At 38.2% G+C, this 24,324-nt stretch overlaps 1 protein-coding gene across 14 annotated transcripts in view; it reads left to right on the top strand.

The window, feature by feature from the left end:
- Positions 1-5,579: 5,579 nt before the first annotated feature.
- Positions 5,580-24,324, top strand: part of GTDC1 (glycosyltransferase like domain containing 1) — a 281,241-nt gene continuing 262,496 nt past the window's right edge. For 11 of the 14 annotated variants that reach the window (XR_013774881.1, XM_079311030.1, XM_079311029.1 and 8 more), the window contains exons 1-2: positions 5,580-5,702; positions 17,891-18,079. The gene's annotated coding sequence lies outside the window, so the exon portion shown is untranslated. Of the gene's footprint in view, positions 5,703-6,937; positions 7,065-15,937; positions 15,976-17,890; positions 18,080-24,324 lie in introns of those variants that run through there. The other 3 variants (XM_079311035.1, XM_079311036.1, XM_079311037.1) reach the window with 3 other exon arrangements.

Genomic DNA, 24,324 nt, shown 5'->3' with positions numbered 1-24,324 from the left:
TTTGGGTATGAGTAGCTCTTTGATGTTGAAATGAGAATTGGAGGAATATCTAAAATTAACAGTGAAGTATGTAACAGTAATGGTAAAATGCAGAAGTTGGAGCAAAACAGACAAGGCTGGGCACTAAGGCTGGTTTGTATTTTTTTCTGAATAATTATTATTTTAGGGTCAAAACAAAGAACACAAACAGTTGTGATACATAAATCCTGTAGTAAGTAGATCTTGGATAAGCAACTTTGATTTAAATATTTGTGTGTGTATGTTTGCATATAATCAAATGTGCAAAATTTATTACATATGTAATTTGCTGAATTATGAAGAAAGTGTTAGGGTGACCCAAAAAAAGGGGAGTTTAATTATTTTTGCATCTGAAAACATCTGTATGTATTGTGACTCTAGAACAGTGTGACTTGTGTGGCTTCACATGCTTTTTTCCAGTTTTGTTCCGAGATTATTTTTGGGCACTCTGTGCCTGTTTGTGCAGCAGGTTGTCTGTGTCACTGATGCTCAGTGGTACAAGTATAAAATTGTCCTAAATACCATGGGAATGTTTCTTCCTGGAGGTGCAACAGTGGTTCTTAAGAAGCTCTGGCCATGCCTCTGGCAACAGAAAATGTGTGGTGGTCATGGTCTTGATGGATAAAACACCATCCAGAGTGCAAAATTTCTTTCACAGTCGTTTTTAGAAGCTGTCATTGAGATAAAAACACACCCTTGGAGTTCACGCCCAAGTAATTGGATGCAGATTTAATATGATGCAGTGTTTTATTGGGATGGAATCTGTGTTGGGCATGAGTCACCCTGGCAGGATTCAGTGGTCAAGGGTGTTGGAATGAAGGCTTGAAGACCTTGCTGTTGCCATGCCTTATTTTTCTCAAGAACTGAGAATCTTGCTTAATCCTCCTAAAGCTTAATAAAATACACATATTAGAAACAGACCTGTTGTAAAGCCATTGTATGGAGGAACTTCCAGAATATCTGTGCATACATGCAAAAGGAAATGGTTGGGAATGCTTAAAATTCAGAATGGGTGATTAGTCAGGGCAGTGATGGTGTGGCTTAGCTCCATTTCTAGACCACCTCTTAGAAAAATATCTCACTTTTTCCTTTTCTTTCCAATCAATTTTGGGGGAGTTAAAAAGCTAACCTCAGACTTGTGTGTTAATCACCTTATTGTGGAGTGTGTGACTACATAAATCTTGATTCTGCTTCATTGGTGTTTATTTACCAGGTGACACCTTTGTAAATAGAAATAAAATCCCTGTCACATTATGACAAGTGGTTTTGTAAGTATTTTGCCTAATATATATAATTAAACAAGCGATTTCTCAGAAGCACCATAATTCCCATCATTTTAAAACAAAAATCTTAATTGAAGTACAGCTCCTCATTTCCTCTGAATTGTATTTCCTGTGTATTTTTCTGCTTTAATATTTACTTTACATACATATATGCCCAAAACAAAAAATTCAACAAGTGGTTGAACATATTGCATCTTTTATATTCTGGTTCTTTTCAAGGTTTGCAGAAGGAATATGCTATGAGATGACTTTGCTAAACAAGAAATCCACCAAGATCCTGTGAAATTCAGTACTTTATGATTTTCCAGTTGAAAGTTTTCCCTGGCTGATTGCAGTTTATTACAGCAAATTTCTGAGTGCAACTTTGTGTTTGGTCTGAATTAAAGTTTTTCAAATAAACAATAACATCAGCTTGTTGACTTTACAGAATAATTTCTTGTCCTGATCTTGCTTTAAGAAAACTTTAATGAGAAATATGCTCTTGTTGTTGTTAAGTCAGTTTTCTTCTTGTTGTGATTTAAATGTAAAGGCAAGATTTATGGAAATGACTGCAGGGTGGTGCTGGCCTAATTAGTCATTATTTCTGGCAAGGCATAAAAAATTGGTTGTTCTTGTGCCTAAAACTAATAGTGTATTTTGTATTTAATCTGTAGGTCTTTTGTAAAACAAATGGTTGTGCTAAAAACTGCAAAATACACACATTTAAAGTTTGCATGCTATTATTTTGCATGCTGTTTTGGCATGTGATTTTAAATTTTTCATTGATAGTTAAATTTACTATTATGTATATTTGAAATGTATATATGCCTTAAAACCCAGGAATAATAGTAGCTGAGCTGGAATTTGCAGTAGAAATTTTGGAATTGAGTATGGCTTTTCTCCCAGTGTCTATTCAAGGATTGAACACAAAACCCTGCAGTGCTTTATAAGAGTACTAATACCTATTACAAGTTTTTTTTGGTGTTTTTTTGTGAAGAGTTTTAGGATTATCCATGTGATATGTTCACCATTGGGCTGGGGCGGGGGGGTGTCTTTTAGGGCTTTCTTTTTGTTGAGATGAATTCCCAGTAATTGGTATTTCACCCAGAAGCGACCCAGGTGACTTAGGAATTCCAGCACCTTCAGCATGTGGAATGTCTGTCCTAATCAGGCTTAAGAGAGGGGAGCATTAACCCAGTAATGATTGAAACCTGCCTTCTAAAGGAAAATATTCAGCAGGGCATGTGACAGGAATGTTCCTCTGTGCCTTTGCCCTCTCCTTGTCCAGCCACAGCTCTTGGACATCCTTAGTGGCCACGGGATGTTGCTGAAGCACAGAGCTGCTCTGCACACTCCTCTCCATGAACCCATTTCGTGATTAAACTTCCAAAAGTTACAGCCCCCAACATGCAACTGCAGTTTCATGGTAGCTCTGACATTATTTTACTCTTCATGCTGTGAATTTCATTCTATAGTAAAATGAATATTATATTGGCCTTTTAAGTTGGTTGTCAGTGGAGAATTGGGAAGCTACACTTAGAGCATCTGTATGCAATCTTGGCGACAAGTAGGACCCTCTGGAAAGCTGTTACTGTTGGGGCAGAACTAATCATTCCATGTGAAATTATATAAGGAGAATTAGCTCTGACTCTACCTCATTTCCTTTCATACTGCTGTGAAAATAAGCTTAGGAACGTCAAACCTTCCCTCCTTATTTCTCTAAGTACTTTGTTAAATACTTCTTTTTATTAAGGCTTATTTATTGGAGGTGCTAGAAAAGAAAATATCTGTCTGTATTTCTAGGTACTTATGGGGTGTGCATCCTTGCCCAGTTTGGCATCTGTGATTTCTTTCCCAGGACTGGATTTCTGGGATCAGTTGCTACACTTTGTTTCCCTGGTGGGTCATTCCAAGTACTCCACATTTAAGGTAGCATGCTTCATGTGAGAGAAAATTGTCAATCACAGCCTGCCTGGGCTATTGAGAAGAGAGAGATATCAAAAGCCTGCTTGGAGCTCTAAGGAGCAGTCAGGTCACCTGCTGAGTCGCCTGGCAGGAACCTAAATTTGTGCAGCCTTTAAGGTTAGGAAAGAAAACGGGGATCCTGGGAGGTCATGGCTCTGTGCTGAGGCCCTGTACTGGATGTGTGAGTGTAGTTCAGTGTCAAACCAGAGAGATGAACGGGCCATTCCTGACATGTTCTTCTTACCAGGTCTTAAAAACAATCAGTGGAGATTTGTGTAACCCTCCATAACCTAATCCCTTGTTTAACTATCCCTAGAGGTAGCATATTTACTTTAATACTATTCTAATTTTTTTCCTAACCTGTTAAGCTTCTTGATTTTTTTTTTTTTTTTCTTCTGCAGTGGATATTGCAGTAGTGGGCCATGATTCTTTTAACTGCTGTTAACCTATTTTCAAGCTTGTCTTGTCTTTTTCCTTTTTTTCTCACTGTTTAACTCTCCCAGATTACTTAGGTTGCCTTTTGAGCTTGTTTCCTACAGCTGTATTGAAACCTGAGTGTAGTGTACAACTTTAGGATCAGTGATGAGCAGAATAAATCTTACAGCATATCTCTGTCATGTGATGCTCCTATCATTATAATAAAGTTGGAATTTTTTTTCGATTTTGGCATTCAGTTCTGTATTAAAACCCCTATTTCAGTTTTGCTGTTAATCCCTTAGTCCCATTTTTCTCAATTCTAACTGTTTCCCAGACTGCTTGCAGCATTTCTCAGGTAACTACCAAATTATATATATTGTTAATCATCCAAGTAATAAATGAAAACATTAAATAATCCTGCACTGGAAAAACCAAAAGGAAGCTTATTATATTCAGTGTCCTGCAACCTTATTGCAGACACAACCTCTGGAACTGGAGTCAAAGAATATTTGGGTTGTGCTCTGATTCCCTCATTGTCTCTGGAGCCATTACTGGTCTTGGTTCTTTTCTGTGTCTTGCATAGAGAAGCCTGAAATGGGGCAAATTAAATGACATCTTGTAGCTATAGATGTCTAGAAAAGGGTTTTTTTTTAATGAGTTGAAAAAAACTTGGAGCATGTTTACATGGATCTGCACTCATGGGTGATTCAGTTTCCCTGCATGGTGTGTAAAAATCATCCTTAATTGCACTTCTATGTCTGACCTACAAATGGACGTTCTTCAGTTGCAAGATCAACACTTTCAAAAGCCCAAAACTTAGATCAATCAGATCTCAATATTTGAAGTGTTATTTTGTGAAACATGTAGACAAGGGAGAAGGGGAAGAAATGTTCTCTGCTTCAAAATGTTCTTTCTTGCTACTTGCTTGGAATATAATCTGCAAATATTTTACTTTTATGTTGTTGTTTTGCTACACCTGATGTGGCCAGAAACACTTTTTTATCCTCTGCCCTGGCATTTCCAAAACCAAAGCAACTGAGAGATGCTGACAGAGTTGGGAAGACACGAGGACTGTGGCTTACAGCTAAGGCAGATGTGATTGCAACATCTGTGCCTAGGAAAGCTGCAGTCTGATCTGCCTTCTGTCTTCAGGATTGCTGGGATTCCAGAAGCAGAAGTGGTGCAGATAAGACAAGTCCTCTGAGGTTTTGAAAGGCTTCTGCTCAGATTGTAAAGCTCTTCCTTATTAGGCCCACAGGAAACACATCTCCTCTAGTGCAGCCAAATTGGTATCATTGTTAAATACTTCTCCTCGGGCTCTCCAGTGGTAACTCTGCTCCGTGGTGGGGTTATTTGGGATGAAGAGCCTCTGTGGCTGCCTCTGTGTATTGACTAGCTGAGTGTATTACTGGCATGTAACTGTGTGTGGTAATTTCTGACTTGGAAGCTGTGATGCGATCCAAATAACAGTTTATAGAGGGTTTTCCACCTTTTTCCTTAAATTGGACTCTGTAGGCCTAAAATTTGGGACTTCTAACTTGAAATCTCCATTAGAACTCAATCTAGTAACTAGGAAGAAAAACCCCAAAGCCTTGGCAGCAGACAAATGAAAATTCATTTTCTTTAATGACTCTCATCTTTGCCAACTGTGTTTTTGGAAAATGGGGCTTTGCACTTGGTTTGTTTTCAGAGTAACAACTGTGTTGGTTTCTAGGTGGCATAAAATTCTGCCTATTCCTCTCTGGGTTATGAAGGAAGCCCTGCCCTTTCTCCTCATCTCTGAGCAGCAGTCATGGGGCTACTTCCTGACCTTGGGACTGTTCTTATATTGGGGCTCCCCACTTGCTGTGCTTCTCTGCTGTTGTTTCTTGCTCTGAATTCTGTGCCAGGTGAGATGTGCTTGCTGTTCTCTCTCCTTTCAGGTGAGCTCCTCTGGCCTGGTGTGCAGTTGGTGGGAAGAGAGAAGCTGGTGGCCTTGCTTTGTTCCATCTGTACCTTTGAAAGGACTTCACTGAATGCAGTGCATGGCAGGCTAAGCAGGTATGATCTGTGGGAGTTCAACAGCAAACACTTCAGAAAAGCAAAGATTCACTGCCCTAAGTTCACAAATCTGTCCTGCAGGAGACAGTGGCTAAGACATTAAAGTTACCAGATGAAACATTGAGGCAATACCCATATGACCAAAGCAGGTGGCTTGTATAATTTCTTTCATGCCTAGTTTTTATGTTGTTGTCATCATAACAATATGTGACAAATGAATATGCTTTTCTCTCAGTGATGTTTAAAATTTGATTACCTGAATATTGGTATTGTTTGATGCTTAGAAATATTTAAAGAGTTTTGTACTTCACTGGATTGTACATAAGAGTAATTTTGGGAGTTGAATAGTATATTTCACTGCAGACAATCCTAAAATAAGTTCTTAATAATCTGGATGCATTAATATTCATATTTAGAGTTTACATTGTTAAATGTTAGTTATTAAATTCTGTTCAAAATGTAAACTCTGTTCTGTAGCATTAATTATACAAGTTTGAAATTCTCAGTTTCATTTTAAGGTAGGGCTTTTTATTTGTATGTAGCCTTTGAAATAAATTACCAGTACAAGAAAACATTCTCCTAATAAACGAGGGATGCCTGGAGTTGGCTCTGCTAACTGAGACAATTTAATTCATCCATCATCAGGGATGATGTTTCTTAGCAACACAAAGTATTTTCACCCGGGGCGCTTTCACAAACTTTCACATTTTTCTTCAAATGCAGCCTTGGTAGTGTTTTATATGACCTAAAGTTCGTCCATCTGTCCTGAAGCTCCCAATACTTTGCCTTTCTCTCCAGTGATCAAATGATCCGATATATGGGGATTTTTTTTCAGCTTAATAATACACAAGTTGACTAGAGAATCATTTCGCATGTCAGATTTTCCAAAGGGTTCTGGGAAATTATTTGTTGCTCTGTATAGCAAAGCTAAAAGTTATTGAAAATGTGTTGCAGTTTCATAAGAAAACAGATCTGAAAATTATTGGCTGGAGAACCAACTAAATGCTTTCTGATAGCCATAGCCTCAAGGGGGATACTTGGATCATTTGTAATAAGGGGATATCTTTGATATCTTTTGGTGAATTGACTAGTATTCTGTTTAGATCATTATTTATGAAAAAAAAATTGGCTTGGTACTCAATGTTGCATTATCAAATTGTTTGGGTGTAAGAATTGCCTTAATGTATCGCCAGAATTTTCCATGTTTATTCTTTTCATGTGCTGCATGGAATCAGAAGAAGCTGTTGATCCATTAAGACTACCTTTACTTCTTGCTTTCCATTTTTTCAACATGTGTGGGGATGATTTGATCAGTGTAATTACCACCTGGGGAGACTTGGCTTGCTCTAGAAACCCCTTCAGGTATGTAACAGGTGTTGTTCAGTATGGAGAGCACACATCTTCCAAGTGCAATGTGTTATTTTGCTTTGAGAAATAATATATCTTGATTTTTTTTGCTAAACTGCTCAGAAGACTTCTGTTATGTGAAGAAATGACTAAACCTTTGCTTCTGTCTTGGTTTGAGAGGAAAAGTTTTAATGGTTCTTTGTCTGCAGTGCATAGTGACGTGTTTGGAAAAGGTTGTGATGAGGTAATTATTACTCAGTTTATTTCACAAAGGTATTCAGAAACCCTTTTAAAAATGGGAAAAGAAGTTACAGAAACATTGATTTAATTCTTCCTCATAGGTAGAAAAATTGTTATAGCTCATGTCAGCTTTAATTTGCTGAGTTTTCATGTAAACACGTGAAGTCTTTGTACAAATATACAAAAAAATTAGTGGGACACTCAGCTGTATGTCCAAGCTGTGACATCTTGTTTGAGGTGATCTTACTGTAGTGTAGGTCTTTTGTGCCCTGGTGTTACTGTCTAGCTTCTTGCAAGATCTCCAGGTGTTCCCTGAAGTCCTTTGAAGAATCACCCAAGTTGAAAGCTTTTTGTATTATTCCATAGAAAAGGGTATCTGATAAAAAAGAGGGAGAAAATCTTTTGCTAGCCAAGCCTTTAAGTCTCTAGTCTTTGAAAACAGCAGCTATCACTTGTCTCTGATGTTGCCTTAGCTGTAAGCTGGAACTCTGGCACCTTGCAGAAAGGTTAGGGTTCTGTTTGCTCCTGCAAGACTTTGTTGCATGTGGTGACAGACTATCTACATTTCTTCCTCTACTTTAGCATCCTGGGATCATTTGGGAAGCTCCAGAATCATCTGTAAGCTCTCCTTACCCTTTCAGGTTCTATGAAAAAGAATTCCTTGTAGTTGTGGTAACTCCTCCAGGCACCTGCAGAGTCTTGATGTCAGGGATGTTTCCTGCAGACTGGTGTTTGCCCTGCAATAAATAATGTAGCAGTGTTATAGACCTGTATTTGCATCTAGGTATTGAAATTGCTCCATAATTGAGACTTCATTTTTCCAACTGTAAACCCAGTGTCTCAGTTTACAAAACTAACAAAGACTGCCACAGACAGGTAAGCACAACCTGTTTCATATGAAACCAAGCCTCCCAAATGCTCTCTAGAAATTAGTGTGAGAACAGTTTTATTTTGAAGAAAGCTTTGCATGGGGTAGGGAAATAAAGATTTCCATGGGGTTCACAAGCAAAATATAGCTCTTTGCTGTGAAGTACTGGAAGCAGTGCTGGTGATGTGCCAGTTTAGGGTGGAGAGGGGGAGAAAAGGATTCCAATAATTCAAGGTTTTTTCCTTGGGAGCATTTTATTGTGTAGCAGAATAGTTGCTCAGGATAGGTAAGTGGTAGCAAAATATTACTGGAGTACTGTGCTAAAGGCAAATTAATTAGTAAATGTTACTTTTAAACCATAGCCTGCCTTGTGTTAATGGAGCAGACATTGGGCTCCTTTTCTTATCCATGTTGTTTCTTTTCTAGGGATTTTCTGTGTATCCTATGTAGTTTCATATGGTTAACTATAAGGACATGAAGAATTGATAAAAATTGTCTTTTTGAAGGTAGTGAAAGGTCTAGAGTCAGTCTGATAAATAGAGAGGGATAACTTGTAACGATAAACACACAGTAGTGTCAAAACCGTTGTAAATTTTCGAAAACTACTTTCATCCTCATCCAACCATGACTCAAATAAAGAACATTCCCTTTATGGCCTGCAGCACAATACAAATTGTACTTTGCTAGCTTTCAGTTAAAGCAATGAACATATTACTTGAATTTTAGGAAAGAGAATTTGAAAACATACTATATTTAGGGTTTAGTCTTGAAGTCATAACTAGTGATTCTTGCTGTTGTTGCATCTTTCAGTGTTCATGTGCAAAGAATGACTTGATCAGAGTTGTCACTGGGAACATTTAGTTTTTCATGCAAAGTATTTTTGGACAGCTTTTATTTGGAAGATTATGGGATGGAATATAAAAGAATGAGCCTAAGAAATTATAATTTATGTCAAAGCATTAAAAATTACATTTTTTGGGTGCTGTTTCTGCAGTTAGCCTCAGAAAAAAGGTGAGTGCAAATCCAGCTAAAGGACTTCTTGAGGGGGTGTTTGGCCTTGGAATTCTCATCATTTATGTATTTTCAGATACTTGAGAATTTTATTTTATTCTGATTGGCATTTGGACACATTTAGCAATGAGCAGTCAATTGTTATGTGCTGTGTTTGCATCTAACTTGCATAATGTGAGAGTTTGCATGAAAGCATGTATGATTTCATTCAGCCTCTCTAGAGCACAAAACTACTGTGTTGTCAATAAGTCATTATTTTTCCATGTTACTGAGCTTTATTTCCAGCCAAGGAGCAGTATGTGAAAAGGTGGCATTTTTAGAATCATAAAATTGTTTGGAAGGGACTTAACACCATATATATATAAAGCATAGAACATCCTGAAATAGGTACAATCAAATAAATCCCAGTTAGACAAAAAAAAAGTGAGCATCAAAAGAGTTGTGTATCCAGTGTTAAAGTTCTGTATTTTGTATGAAAGGCTGACATTTTGGGACCTTTTCTTCAGAAATAAAGAACAGGCTGATCTGTTTCTCTCACAATTGGAAGAGCAGTTGGGAATTTGGTTGATCTCATTTTATTCAGCATAACTATCGCAGGGAATGAGAGGGCCAGTTGCTGGGATTGCAGAGGACTGTGCAGCCCCAGGCATCTTCCACTATGTGTGAAGACTGATTCTGGTTAATGCAAACAAATAAAAATGAAGGGCCTGAGTTCAGACCAAACACTGATTCAGATCAGGAAAAATATGATCATTCCCAGTGACTTAAAATGGATGCATGAGGCTTATATGTGATGATTTGTATAAATCAAGGGAAATGGGCATTAGATTATACATTTATCATTGTGATTATCACTTGAACTGCTTAGCATTGTAACCTGGTAAGCATTGGCCAGTATTGTATTTAACTATAAAGAAAGTATTAGAAAATTATAGTCTGAATTTGATTTGAGTATGGTGGTCTAAAGCTCTGCAACTTGGATTTGAGACAGAGAGAAATGGTCAAGAGCCTGCATGTCCTAGGTGTGGGGTTTTTGCATTTGGTGATCTCATTGCTCAGGTATAAAGCAAGAATTTTACTGCAATAATAATCTATTGTAGATGCTAATATAAATCTATTTAAAATGTCCTATATTAAATATGTAAATGCCTTCCTGTGGCCAAGTGAATTTTGTCCACACAATTGTGTAACTTTAGCTTAAGTCACTTTTCAGCTTTTAGCCTCTTAATTTAATCTATGAAGTACAAAGAATTAAATGTGTCCAGTCTTATTAAACTTCTGGTTCATTTCATTATGATCAGGGAGATAATTTACAGTTAAGGTTTTGAGATGTGGATCATTATTATTTTTGTAGACTTGTTCTTCTTTACCTGTTCACTCCTGGGGGGATTAAAGGTCCAGGAGTCTGTGGAGAAAATGCCTGGAGCATGGTATGATACAAGTGAATAGTCCTACATCATTCTGTGCCTGGCTGGACAATGATTCTGCCTGGATTTATGACCTTAAAGTTGTCCCTGTTGTGAGAGGAGCTGCAGATGTTTCAGGGTCACAAGTGAGGTTTCTCACCTGAAACTGATGTTGGGATACACAGTTAAACATATTTCCTTTTTCTTCTTTATGCATAACTAGGTCTAGGAAGGCCTGCTAAGTGTGGAATTAGTATTTATTTCCTTTTATGTTAAATGAGACCTGTCACCAGATTTGTTCCTGAATTCTCATGTGTCTTACAAGCCATTCCTGCTTCTTATCCTCAGCTCCCCATTTTTGCATTAGTGAGAGCTCTGTGGCACTTGCTTTAACATCAGTAAAAAACTCCATCAGCGCTTCTTTGAATTGATGGTCTCTAATCACTTAGAATATTTTCTATTTGTATGTGACTGATTTTTTTTTTTTTTTTTTTTTTTTTTTTTTTTTTTTTTTTTTGAGGGGAAAAATATCCATGTGTTTTCATTGTTAGTGGAAGCTACAGATGGGAACCTCAAAGAGGAACACCAAGGGGCATCCTCTGTAGCTTGTCCACAGTGTGTTTGGTCCAGAAAAGAAACAGTTTAAGGAATGTGACGTGTAGTTCTTGATGCAGAAAAAAAGCTTCTCTCTGCCTAATACATTGGAAAACATTTGTTCAAGAGCAAGTCTCCACTATGCAAAATTTGCCCCTGTAGCATTGTTAAGGTCAGTATCCATGTAGGTTCTCATTCTTACTCAGTGTGGTGCCTGAGGTCAACTTTGGCTTGTAAATGAAACTTTAAGGACTGTTTTGTCTGGTCCTGTTAAAAAGCATTTCTGTAAGTTGTTTGTTTAGAAACTTATTTATTCCTATTCTTCCTGGGCTTGTCTTCAGTTCCTGCTTAAAAAATAGCAGCTGTAAATGAAACATTGTGTCCTGCTTCACAAGGTTTGTGGAAATAATCCTTATGTGTTTACATACACACTCATGGACTGTGTTTTGGTATTAATTTGAAGGTGAATGTTTTCAGTTCTGGATCTTCAGTAGACTTTTCTGTGTGGGGGAAAAAAAGTGTTGTGAATTTTGTGAAAGTGACTGTTGTACATCGCTGAGTACTACAGTCTGTGATCCAGGCAGGAATTATCAAAATGCTATTTCATAAAAACCAAGTGGGCAAGTTCACATGCCCCTGTAGTTCTCTGAACATCTTGGCTTGACTCATTACTACCAGAGAGGTGTCTGCACTTCATCATGTGTTGGCATGTTCTCTGAGACTCAGCATTCCTCTTCTGTATTATTTCCTGATAGTTCTTTCATTAATCCTTCAAAAGTGCTGGACTGCTTAATGGAGTCGGAATAAAAATAATGCATTTTCAGAAAGTCTTCCAGTGTGTTCTGTTTGCTTTCTGCATCTCACTTAAGTGTTAATCAATTAAGTGATTCTGATTCTAGTCACTCCCCAGGTTGGATCTCGGAGATACAGGGATGGATAAATGTACTCTGTAAATTAGGTGTGAAACGGTTGGGGAAATGCACAAGCTGGTGCTCTGCAGAGCCAAGGCAGGTCTGGCTGGGCTTTATTTTAGCTCATGTGTGGGCAGGCTGGCAAGGCTGGTGCTGAGCTGGAGAGAAGTGGATGTCCTGGGAAGAAATTGCTCTTGAAGGAAAATGCTCAGGTGTTTGTTTTCTGCCTGTTCTTTTATATCTGTTTATTACTTGAGTTCTGTCACCTGGGCTGTTTTGTTCTACTCTTCTATTTTTTTTTTTTTTTTTTTTACACTTCTAAAATTCTTAGTTGGTAGTTGTGAGTTGCAGGGCATCAGGTGCCACAGTTTTGCTTATAAACAGGACCAGAATATTTTGACAAAAAACTGTTGCCAACTCTCTTTAAGAATTCTGCATACACAGTGAAAATAAAGCTTCTGTTTCTTAGGTATCATTATTTCAAATTTAGATTTATCATAGGTATATTATGATAGGCAGAATTGTAACTGAGAGTGGCTCTTCACTGGAAGTGAATGTCTGCTGAAGATGCCCATTATAATCTCTGAGCTGGCCTGGATATAATTAATTGGTTATTGATAGAAATCCATTTATGTGCTGTGTGAACAATGGAAAAATATCAGAAGTAAAGATCCAGCTGCCTCTACTTTTCTGGTAAAGAATCTTTCAGTCTTGAAAACCCAGCCATGGCACATGCCAGAGTTGCAGACCTGGGTCTGCTGTAGTCTCCACTTAAGATACTTCCCCAAAATTCTTTTGCCCACTCTGAAATAATTTCACTGAATATATCTTACCCCTAGCACTTACATATTCAGCAACCTGCAAGTTCTGCTCAAGCTGTGAGTTTTAGAGGGTGTCTAATGTTCTGTTTAAAGGTGAGGATCCTGTTATATTTTTTCTTTAAATTTTATGAGCATTTTATATAATGATGTTCCTGTCATGCTTTTGGCCATGAATCAGCACAGCATTTCTGTGCAGGCTTTAATTGAAGCATGGAGTTGTCTTGCTGTGCAAATGTTGAAGTCAGTGAGACTATTAATTAAAATTAAGTATCTGCATAAGTGCTTTTGCTAAAAATAAGTTGCTTCATAACAGCTTTGGGCCATATTTGGGAAGGAGGGGGTTGTTTTTTTTCAAACTTTGGAAATAGGTATATAATTCTCTCTGAACTACATGATGATAAAATGTAGCAGCAATACCAGAGGGCAGAATGTTGATAGGAAGAAGTGTGAGCTTTCTGCCTTGTCAGATGTCACCTAAGCTGCTATTTATTGGTTTTTAAACAGAATAAAACTGTTATGGCTTTTGTATTGCACAGAGACTGGTGGAAAACTTGAAGTTACTGCTTAAGCTGCTACTCTAGTGAAAGCACACAAGTGACAGAAATCAATCACTTCTTTATCTTCCTTTCCAAGTGCCTGGTTACAACTCTGTTTTTCTTCCATCAGTTACTTAAAGTTGGAGCTTCTCAGAGTGAGTCTCCTTAGCTACTTGTGCTGTATATAATTTGTTTTCTAGCTGTGTTTGAAGCCATTAAAAATATTACCAGGGAATACTGAGCTGTGGCTTTTCCCATATGTATTAGACAATTTACAGTACAAATTTACTGTACAATTTACCTTAAAATGATCTGATTTATTAATTCTCATGGTACCTTGGCAAAATAGCATCCTTTTATCTCCTCAGTCTGGCTCTTTACCAGACTCATTTTATCATGCCAGTCTGTTACCTTTTTTCTGAGTTCTTTCAAAAATAGACTCCTTACAAGCTCTAGCACTCCTCACCTGCAGCAAACCAATAAATTAACAGTGAAGAGCTCACTGGATAAGAGGAAAGTGCACCAAGCTGTCAGGTTTCTCATTGTACTTTCCTGTCTCTTCCAACACTGATCTGAAGATCCCTGACCTGCTTCTTTTTGCAGGTGTGCATAAAGTGGTCACAGAGTTAAGCAGGAAAATATGAGGGGCCCTATTTCATGTGATTCCAGTCTGGATGAAGCCTTGTTTGCTGAGATCTGGTGCAGGCTTGGAGATGTTTTCTGACCCCAAAATGATTCTTCTGAAGTGCCTCCAGTATGATATGTTTTGGTTTCTTACTGCTGCTGTTCTTAGTCTTTACCATTTATCCTTTGCTCCATGCAGAAGCTGAGAATCCCACTTGGATGTGAATGCAGCGATTCCTGCTGAACATCACACGGTTGTTTCTAAAAGTGGGACTCTGTAGGTTCCTATTTGAAGTCATTTATTAACACTGTTGATGGGGTTGCATTTGCTTAGTGTCACTGCCAAAGGTTTCTGTAAAGCACTGTCACATGGACACAAAGCAAAATTTACATTGTTTGGGGAAAAATACCAATGTTGCGATTTTTTTTTTTTTTACTATGAGCACGTCAGTTGCTCTTTATTGCTTTTTAAATTTGATTTTGTTGTTGTGTGGCGAGCTTTTTCAGTAAACATAGTGGTTTCATTTATATAACACTAGAATTATTGTTAATGCCCAGTTTCATACTGTGAATTACATATGTAATATTGTGTCCAGTGGGATCCTGTATCACAGAATTTGCATAGTTATAGTGCTGGTGACATCGTATCTCATACAAAGAACCCAGGGACCTGATACAATATCAGTAAAACTGTCTCCTAGGTATGATTCAAACAGTTTTATTAGCAACATATGGGGTATGAAGGAGCCACAGAGGGTAGTTTTGAGTGTAAGGGTGCTGGCCTATCTTTTTCAGCCTGTAATTATATCAGTCCTCTTCTATGGCATTATTTGTTGCTGCTCTGGGATTGCAGAAAAATAACTACTAATATGATGACACAAAGGATCAGAATAAATTATATTTGTTGACTTTACAAGAAATTCATTGGCAAAAAGGCTTACTGTCCAAAGCTTGGATGTCATTTCTGGTGCAGCTTCAGAGCTAAGCCACTGCACTAAATAATATAGTTTTGAAAGTGTTAGGGTTTTCTGGCAGCCTTATCCTGCTGTATTGGATGCTTTTGTGATCTGACAGATACAAGGAAGAAACTTTTTGGCTGCATTTTGGTTTTTAATCTTAAGCTAAAGGAGTGCATTTTGTTTAATTGGTAGTGGGATATTGAACTCTTGTTCCCCAAATGGAACATATTCTAATTAATCATCTTCAAATAAAGAGTTCATAATTTAAATTATGACATTAAAAACTTGCGAAAATATAATTAGAAAAATTGCAGTAGTGCTCTGTTCTACTTCTTAAAGTCATGAAGTATAAAAAATAACTTTTACATGTTGTAAAAACGATAAAAGTTTGGGGGTTTAATGTTTCTGCCAGTTGGCTGAAGAGCCACAGTTTGTATGTAGCTCTTAAAGAAAAATAGCATTTGACTACTTCCCAGATAATTTTTTCAAATCCATGTGTTTTAAAACACTGGGCTGAGCAATTCTCTTTGCACAAGAGCTTGTGTAGGGAATTGGGACTGTTATTTGGGCTTCAGTCAGAGTTACTTCTGAAGATTTTTATTCTTCATTGAGGTTCAACATGGAACAAAAGTCTGGGACCTCTGTGCTGCTCCACTGATGTGGAAGCATGTTTTCATCTATTTATTCCCATTCCATATTGTGTTGATCATAATGTGGTTGCAATAATATAATTAATATACAATTTTATCTGGAAGGGATCCTTACAATTGTCCACCCCTTGTCTTCAGGTAGGATGAAACTTTTTTGAATCATTCCTGATTTAATTATACATTTAACAAGATAATAATAAAAAAATCTAATTTATAACTTAATTGTTAAACTTCTTTCTTAGGGTTCAAGCTATGTGGTGGCACTTCACTGTTATGACCTTTTCTGGCTTTTGAAGACAATTGCAGGTGATTGAGGAGCTGTTTTAAATTGTTCCTATAGTATCCAACAGTAAAATACCTCAGACTTTGACAGTTTGTATTTGTTGTGAACAAATATCTTTTCATTCTGCATCTACTTTTTCTCTTTGGGAGCTTGAACTGGAAACTCTCACAAGCTTGCTGTTGTTGAGAATCTCAACTTCTGTGAATATTGAAGTAAAATTGTAATAAGCTGTGTAATTTTGAGAAATAAGTAGAAACATGTAGTGAGACTTGTGATTGAGAAGTGGGCAGATGTCAGCTCATAGGTGCATAAACATCACAATCTTCTGATCTTTGTGTGCAGTTGTCCCCTGACTCCAGCACAACCAGCTACAGGGTGAAATGCTCATTTCCAGTGTGCCTCAAAGTCAGTATGCTCTTTAGACATCATTAAGTATAAACTTGTACTGTTTTAATGCAGTTTTTTTTTTTTTGCCTTTTTAATGCCATTTTGCTTTTTTCATATTTTTTCTCCTTTCCCATATCATCTTTTGTTTGGAGTAGAAAGTTCACACCCACTTTGCTAAAGATGGCAAAGGAGTGATTTCTGAAATTAACTATTAAATAAAAAAAGTTATATAAACATATCTGGACATCACATCATAGGGACTTCAGAGCTGTCTCAGGAGCCTCTAGAGCCACTCATGTTAATTGTTGCATATCTTGTAAATGTGTTTATTTCAAAGTACTGGAAGCTTTCCAAGAAATTTCTGTATTTAAAAGGGCAAAAAGGATGTCACAGTGGATTTAGCCCAGGACAAAATAAAGTAAAGGTTAACTTGGACTTCCATCAGTGAAAGCTTAAAAGCTAAAAATAAATGCTGGTCACTATGGTTTTGTGATAGAAGGATTTGTGAGACAAAGCTGATTTTTTTTTTGTAATTTTTTTTTTTTTTTTTTTTTTTAGGATTCTGTGTCTGGTCTTTATTGCTATATTTAACTAATTTCTTTTGAAGCATTAAATCTTAGCAATGCAGTATTTGGATATAAAAACTTAGACTGTATGTAGCTGAGACAGAAAAGATTAAAAATGTCCTGTTGCTGAAAGTGTAACTTTTAAAAGGATGAGAAGGGCCTACACCTTGTGGTTCCCCAATGTGTTCATGGCCCACTGAATCAGCAATTTCACTGGTGATTGAATTTTTTACTGCTTTGTTTTTCAGATGATGCAAACAGTGCTGGAGAAATATATCTACAGTTAGTCACATAGTTCAGTCATCAAAATACAGAAAACCTGTAGCTGGGCCAGAAAGCAAGTTGGGAAACTCCACTGTGAGAATACAGGAGTGACATGAGGAGAGGCAGAGAGAGCTGGGACAGTTCAGCCTTGAGATGAATGGCTCAGGGCACAAACTGAAATAGAAGAAACTCTGTTAAAATATGAAGTTTCTTTGCTGTAAGTTGCCCTCAGAGGTTCTATCTATGGAGATCCTCAGAACTGGAGGTGGTCCTGGGGACCCTCCTGATCTCTGGTTTGGGCAGAGGGTTTGCACTGGTTATTCTCTGGGAGCCCATGATTGTGGGATATCCTGTTGTTTGCCTTTATCTCAGGTGTGCTCTGTCTTTACAGACTTTATTAGACCAAGGAAGATATTTGAGATAAGTATTTGTATGGTAGTATTGGGCAGTATTTGGATGGAGCTTTTTAACACAATCAGGGAATGTTTGGGTTGGAAGAGACCATAAAGATGATCCAATTCCAACCCTCTGCCATGGATAGGGTCACCTTTCATTAGACCAGGTTGCTCCAAGGCCCATCCAGGGCTGGTCTTGAGCACTTCCAGGGATGGGAGACCACAGCCTTTGTGGGCAGTTTAGCCTATTCTTAGCCTAAAGCAGTTGGAAAGTTACCCCAGATGAGCTCAAATTCTTTTCTTTTTCTTCCCCCACCTCTGTTTAGATTGAAGAATGCTACTACACTCAGGAAAGTTGCACTTTGTAATCTGCCCATTGGACTGAAGTAGACAGGATGGATTGGAAGAAGTGCTGCTCACCATTGAGGTCCACAGTCATGATTCCCAAACTGCTTTGGTGAAGACCTGTGAAGCAGCACCACCTGGTATTTTACTGCTCTCAGTTTTTAATGCAGGTAATAATGCTTCTGATAAATATATGTTTGTTAGATGAAAACAAACTTGATGAGTTTGGAATTCTTGGAGTTATTAGATGTCTACTAATGATTTTTTACTCTGCTTGCCCTGAAATGACAGCATGGTTCCAGTACATGGTAAGTCTGACAAGGTTACAGGTTTTGGGAATCAAAGGAATCTTTCTTTCAAGACACTATTAGCAACATGTTTGATTTCTCCTTCTTTCCTTGTCAATCAAAGCCTGGATTCATGTGGTTGCAGCAGAGAAGGGGAGTTTTTAAGATCATGAATAAAGTATGTCTGCTAACAATTAGGCTGCACCTGTACTTCAAGTAGACTGGCTTCATGTGGCTGTAAAAGAGTCAGACCTAAGTGATAGCTGGGACCTTCAGCAGAATAAGAGGAGGTGACCAAAAATATTTGACCATTCAGATATATATTTATTTACCTACTGCCTTCCCCCAAACTGTCAACTTATGTTCAAGCTAATGGTAGTCAGCAGTTAAATTAGATTGTCTTTTATACTTCTGGGAAAATAGTTTCCCTCACACTGAGAATTAATGAATTTGGTTGTATCTTCAAGTTAAAATTACATTCAGCATAACTTCTGTGCCTGTAAATCTGCTCTAAGCCTGGGCTGTTTCGGGAAACAAGCTGGTATGACATAGGCTGTGTCAGTGCCATTCCTTCTCTTCTCCCCTTTCTTTTCCAGTAACTTCTGAATTCATCAGGCAACCTGTACTGAATTGATGAGAAGAGTAGGTGCTGCAGGAAGTAACAGACTTTCAGCTACTCACATGAAATCCGTGCCAAGGACTCTATATTTTTAAGCTGTGAATTCATTTATGATTAATGTTTTAATTATTTGTTTGTGTCCTAATTTCAGCCATGTTTCAAATTTAATTAAGTTTGAGATACAGGAAGAAGCAACAAACTCCAGGCCCTTCCTTCTTTCTCAAATTGCTTACAACCACCACAGTGCTTTCTCACTAGGGGATTTTGCCAGAGCTGTGATGCCTCTGAGGTTGCTTCTTGCACAGAAGTAGACTTATGGGCTGGGCAGAGATGGAAATCACAAAACCATAAAGGAGTGTTTGTTCTGGTGTGTGTCAGCAGGTAAAAGGGGACGGGTAGGACAGCCCTGTCCTGAGCTGGGGACAAACAGCCTCATGTGGGGAGAACAGTGTCTCTGTCTCCCAAGTGAGAGAGCTTGATGTGATGAGAAGTGCAGTTCACACAATTATTATATATAGTGTCATGTTTTACCATAAACTGCAAAAATGGTACATTGTGAATGCCTCCTACTGTGAAGCCATCTATGATTTGCATTATATAGGATAACATTTTCACAACTTTGAGTTTGAACTGCCATTGTCAGAAATTATTCAGGCATTCAGGTGCCCAAGTTTCATTGCAACTCCATGGAATTTTCACCTTCTTTGAAAATGGAGCTGAAAGTTACTTGGGTAACTTTCTAGAATGCTTTAACTATGCCCAATTTCATTTGGTGTAGAGCACAGGGGAGGCACAGGCACTGAAATACCCTGAGCACAGGCAAAACAATCACAAGTCTGAGGCAAATGGGTGTTTATTGGTGAGTGGAGATCAGATGGACACCACCAGTGCTGCCCTTGGAGGTGACCAACTTCCAGTGTCTTATTATTCTAGGTGTATCCTGGGTAGGTAAACACAATCTGTCTGTGACTCATTTCACACTTCAATGTGCAGTTAAGTGGCTCCATAAATGTTACTGATTTCCACATGCAGGCTTTGGCACTCAAGCCTTATTGTTAAGTGTAAAATAATAGAGGGTTGGTGTCATTCTTCAAAATTCATGGAGGCTTACAAATGATAAAGGTTAATTTAATGCCAGGAAAGGAAGAATTTATTCCCTGTGAGGGTGGCGAGTCCCTGGCACAGGTTGCCCAGAGAAGCTGTGGCTGCCCCTGGATCCTTGGGAGTGTCCCCAAGGCCAGGTTGGACAGAGCTTGGAGCAGCCTGGGATCGTGGAAGGTGTCCCTGCTTGGGGCAGGGAATTGGAACAGGATGATCTTGAAGGTCCCTTCCAATCCAAATCATTCTGATATTGTGCAGTTTTCTACTGCTCTGTAGGTGGTCACTGCTAGAAGCTTTACTTTTTCTGAATTGTGGAAACACAGCACTTTAAAATCTGAGGAATATGCCTTAGTGCAAAGCACAACAATATCCTGAGTTCAAACACAGCAGTGAGGAAAGAGCACAGACACTTGACCAACGTGGTTACTACTGTGAATGTACTTCAGAGATTAAAACCAGAATCTTTTCTCATGCTTTCCCCATGCAGAAGCAAAGGCAAGTGCAGACCTTGAATTGGTACATGGTATGTACTCATATCTGTTTATAGATAAGCTGATAGTTTGTTTTTTTTTCTTCTGACGACTTAAATTTGAATATTATCTACTGGAAATTTCACAGGATTCTGGTAAACAGTTAATGAGTTTCACACTGGAAATCACCTAAAAATAATTAACTCACTATTTCAGCATATTTGGTGACACTGTCTTAATGTTTTTTTTGTTAATGAGACAATGTTAGTGTAGTTACTCATGTTTACTGGAAAACAACAGCTGGATGGGTACTAGCTGGAACCTGCCAGTTGAGCTGGGCCAGTGTGTTTGGTAGGACTCTGGAGTGGTCAGAATATATCTTGCAGAAGTAAGCCTTAAAATGCCAATTTTCTCTCTTGTATCTCGTGTGTGGCTGTTTTGAAGCACTGAACAAGCTTTTTAGGCCACCTGGTTCATCTCAGGTTAGAATGGAAACTAAACCCCTTCCTGCATGTAGAGGGGGAAGCCTAAAGAGGAAATAATGACTTAAAATACTCTTTCATCTGCTGTACTGAAAGAAGATAAAGATGGGTTGTTTTTTTTTTTTAACTTTTTATGCAGACAAACTGCATTTTGTCATGCAGTTTTTTGGCAATTTAATTACAGCCTTAAAAATGCATAAGTGACTGTACAGTCTTAAAAGCATTTGACAAAACCTAGTTGTGTGTTCTGTGGTCAGCAAAAACTTAACTGGTTGGGGTTGCATGTTTTTAGTCTGTGAGGCTGTTGGCAGCTGAAGGAGTTGTGGATTTCTATATCCTTTGTGAAGCTGTAGTGAAAATAAAGTTATCATTGTGAAGCTTCCAGTTTTGACAGTGAGAATGGCCCTTCGATCTCCAAAAGCTGCTGGATTACCCATATAAGTTGAAACCATAAACATTTTATGGCACAAGATGAGTTGCTGGGATTCAAACATAAATTTAGAAAGAAAAAGAAAAAAAACACTAGTAAATGCCTGCATCAGTGAATGTATTGAATTGCTGCAATAAATAAGAGCTGTATGGTATTTTGGTAACTTCTGGCCATTGGGAAATTTTAGATTACAGGTGAAATGGACTTGCAGACACTCTGTAGGAAGAAATGTCCTTATTTCAGTAAAATAGTGCTTTTTGTTCAGCTTGTATTGTCCAGATTGCTGAAGAATTTTACCAGATTAAGTATTTCTATGTATTAGTCATTGTGGAAGGAGAATGGAGTCCAAGACCATGGGCCAAACCACAGTCTATAACTTTCTTTTTTGCGTAGAAGAACATGCAGGGAAAAGAGTATTTTCCTGTTCCTTCTTTGAAAAACAAAGGAAATTGACATCCATTTACTCTTTCAGTCAAGTGTCACTCATCCTGAAGTTGTAATAATCAATTCAGAATGGCTACTTACACTTCTTTACAAAATTGGATGAAAGAGCTTTGCAGATAAGTTAAAGACCACAGGAAAAGAAAAGCTCATAACTTCATAACTTTAAACTGAATTAGTTGTTTCTTTGAATTGCTTGTTTTTAGTCATGTTGCCATAGGTATCAAAGCAGTGAGCTATTATCATTCCTTTGTAAGGATTGCTGCTGTTTTATATTCACGTTGCAGCAGATCAAAGGATGGGTCTGCAGGCTCTGAAGGGAAGGTGTGTTGTTTCAAAGATATGCAAACACACCTAGAGTGAGCTGGTCCAGGTACTGTGGATGCACTGACAGGGATTTGCAGATGGCAGCAGCATTGTTTCATTCCTGAAAATAGTTATCTTGGTTGCTAAATTTTTTTTTTCCTGAATTTTTAAAATCTCTACCAGCTAAAACTCATTCAAATGTTGCTGCTCTCTACACTTAGAGCTTTGCCTTCCTGTTTGGAAGGACCTGGCTTGTTAGATGCCACTGAGTGTTGTGATACATCCTGCTCTTCCTGGTCTGTGTTCAGCTCTTCTTCACTCAAAATGAGCTCTCCATCTGAAGTGATTTGCAGAAAACTATTGAAACTATTGCCCAGAGCAGCTGTGGCTGTCCCATTCCTGGAAGTGTCCAAGGCCAGGTTGGATGGTGCTCTGAGCCACCTGGGATAGTGGAAGATGTTCCATGGCAGGGGGTTGGAATGACATGAATTTTATGGTCCCTTCCAACCCAAACCTTTCTACAATTAGGTCTTTGATACCTTGGAAGAAATCTGAAGACCTGAACATTTTCAGAATGGAGGAATGTCTCAGTTTCTGCAGTGACTGTGACAAGCTGTGTACCATTAAGTCTGTGAATTAAGGGGATATTTTAGTTTAGACTTTGGGAATACCTTAGAACCACCTTCCAGTGCCTAATGAGGCTTCAAGAGAGCTGGAAGGGGATTTTGGATAAGGGCCTGGAGTGGCAGAACAAGAGGGAGTGGCTTCACCTGGGCAGAGGGCAGGATTAGGTGGGATGTAAGGAAGAAATGCTTCCCTGTGAGCATGGTGGGGCCCTGGCACAGATTGCCCAGAGAAGCTGTGGCTGCTCCATCCCTGGAAATGTCCAAGGCCAGGTTGGATGGGGCTTGGAGCAACCTGGTCTAGTGCCAGGTATCCCAGTCCATGGCAGGAGATTTGGAGCAAGATGATCTTTGAAGTACATTCCCACACAAACCTTTGTGTGATCAAGGAATAAATAGAAAAAAAATTAAAGTTAGCATCAAAGATAACAAGTGTTTCTGCAACACATACTGAGAAATTTTGACTTAACCTTGTGCATAAGTCTTGTGCATAAGACTGCCAGTAGTTTTGGTGTGAGCCACTCATCTGCCTGATGTTGTTACCCATCACAAAGAAGTGATTGTTTTATTTAATTTTCAGTAAGCACATCTAGTCAAATCATGGAAACACAACCCTAAATGAGCAGAGCCCCCAGTTCACTTTTGCAAGCAGAGCTGTTGGAACCTGCAGAGATTCTTGTACCAAACCCAGGGTATTTGGGAATGATTGTTATTGTTTTTACACTTGCACCTTTTCATACTGTTTCTATTTAGTGTCATTTCACTAAATAACAGTTTAGTTTAATCCTAACTTGAAAGACCTGCTTTAAAGCTGCATGCAGTGACTGATTTTCTTTTGAAGACCTGAATCTATTTACAGAATCTCACTACTGTTTTTAACTAACTTCTTTGCAATGTTTTCTTTCAACTTTGGAAATTCATTAGCTGTAAACCACGTGTAAAATGTCTTCAGTCTTTGAACTGATGTTTTATTTAGAAGCCTGGCATATCTGTGAATCTAAATTAAAAACAAAAAGCCATTTAGTGAGGAAATAATAACAAAACATTACAAATAGTGTCTGAAGAGGCTGTTAGTTTGCTCAGGAAGTTTTCATTTTCTATAACTTGCTGCCTCATTATTTGTAATAGTGAAACTGCTCCTTATCAATCCCTTAAATGAAGAAATAAAAATTATGTTTACAGTTCTGGGTGGAAAACACTTAATCTTAGGCTTACTGGGCCATATTCTGCATTGAAGTGAGGTGTAAGAACCCACCTGGAGTGATCACTTCCACAGGATTGCAAACAGGATTCTTAGCATCTTTTTGGAATGACTAAGATTCTCCAAAGTTTGACTAAATGTACCTCAGAACTTGATGTCAGCTGGTTCAAGATGGGAGTGAAAGAACCTGGAGGTGAGTACTCAAAGGTTCTCCAGTAGCTGCACTGGGGTGCTGGTGGATGGTGTTCTCTCCCCAGTTGTGTTATGGGGTAATTTTTGCTCTGTTATTTCAAGATGGGGATTTTGATAGTCACTAAACTTCTCTTTATCATGGACGATTAAACTTAAGAGTCTTCTAATTTGAATAATTATGCTTTACCTTTTTTTTTCAGCTCCAGAATACCTGCTTTTTTAGTGTCATCACTGCATAAACTTATTGTGGATAAATTGTAAAG

The sequence above is a fragment of the Erithacus rubecula genome (genome assembly GCF_903797595.1).
Source record: "Erithacus rubecula genome assembly, chromosome: 8".
Lineage (NCBI taxonomy): Eukaryota > Metazoa > Chordata > Aves > Passeriformes > Muscicapidae > Erithacus > Erithacus rubecula.
Note: the sequence above shows the minus strand (reverse complement) of the source record. Positions and strands in the feature narration are given on the sequence as shown.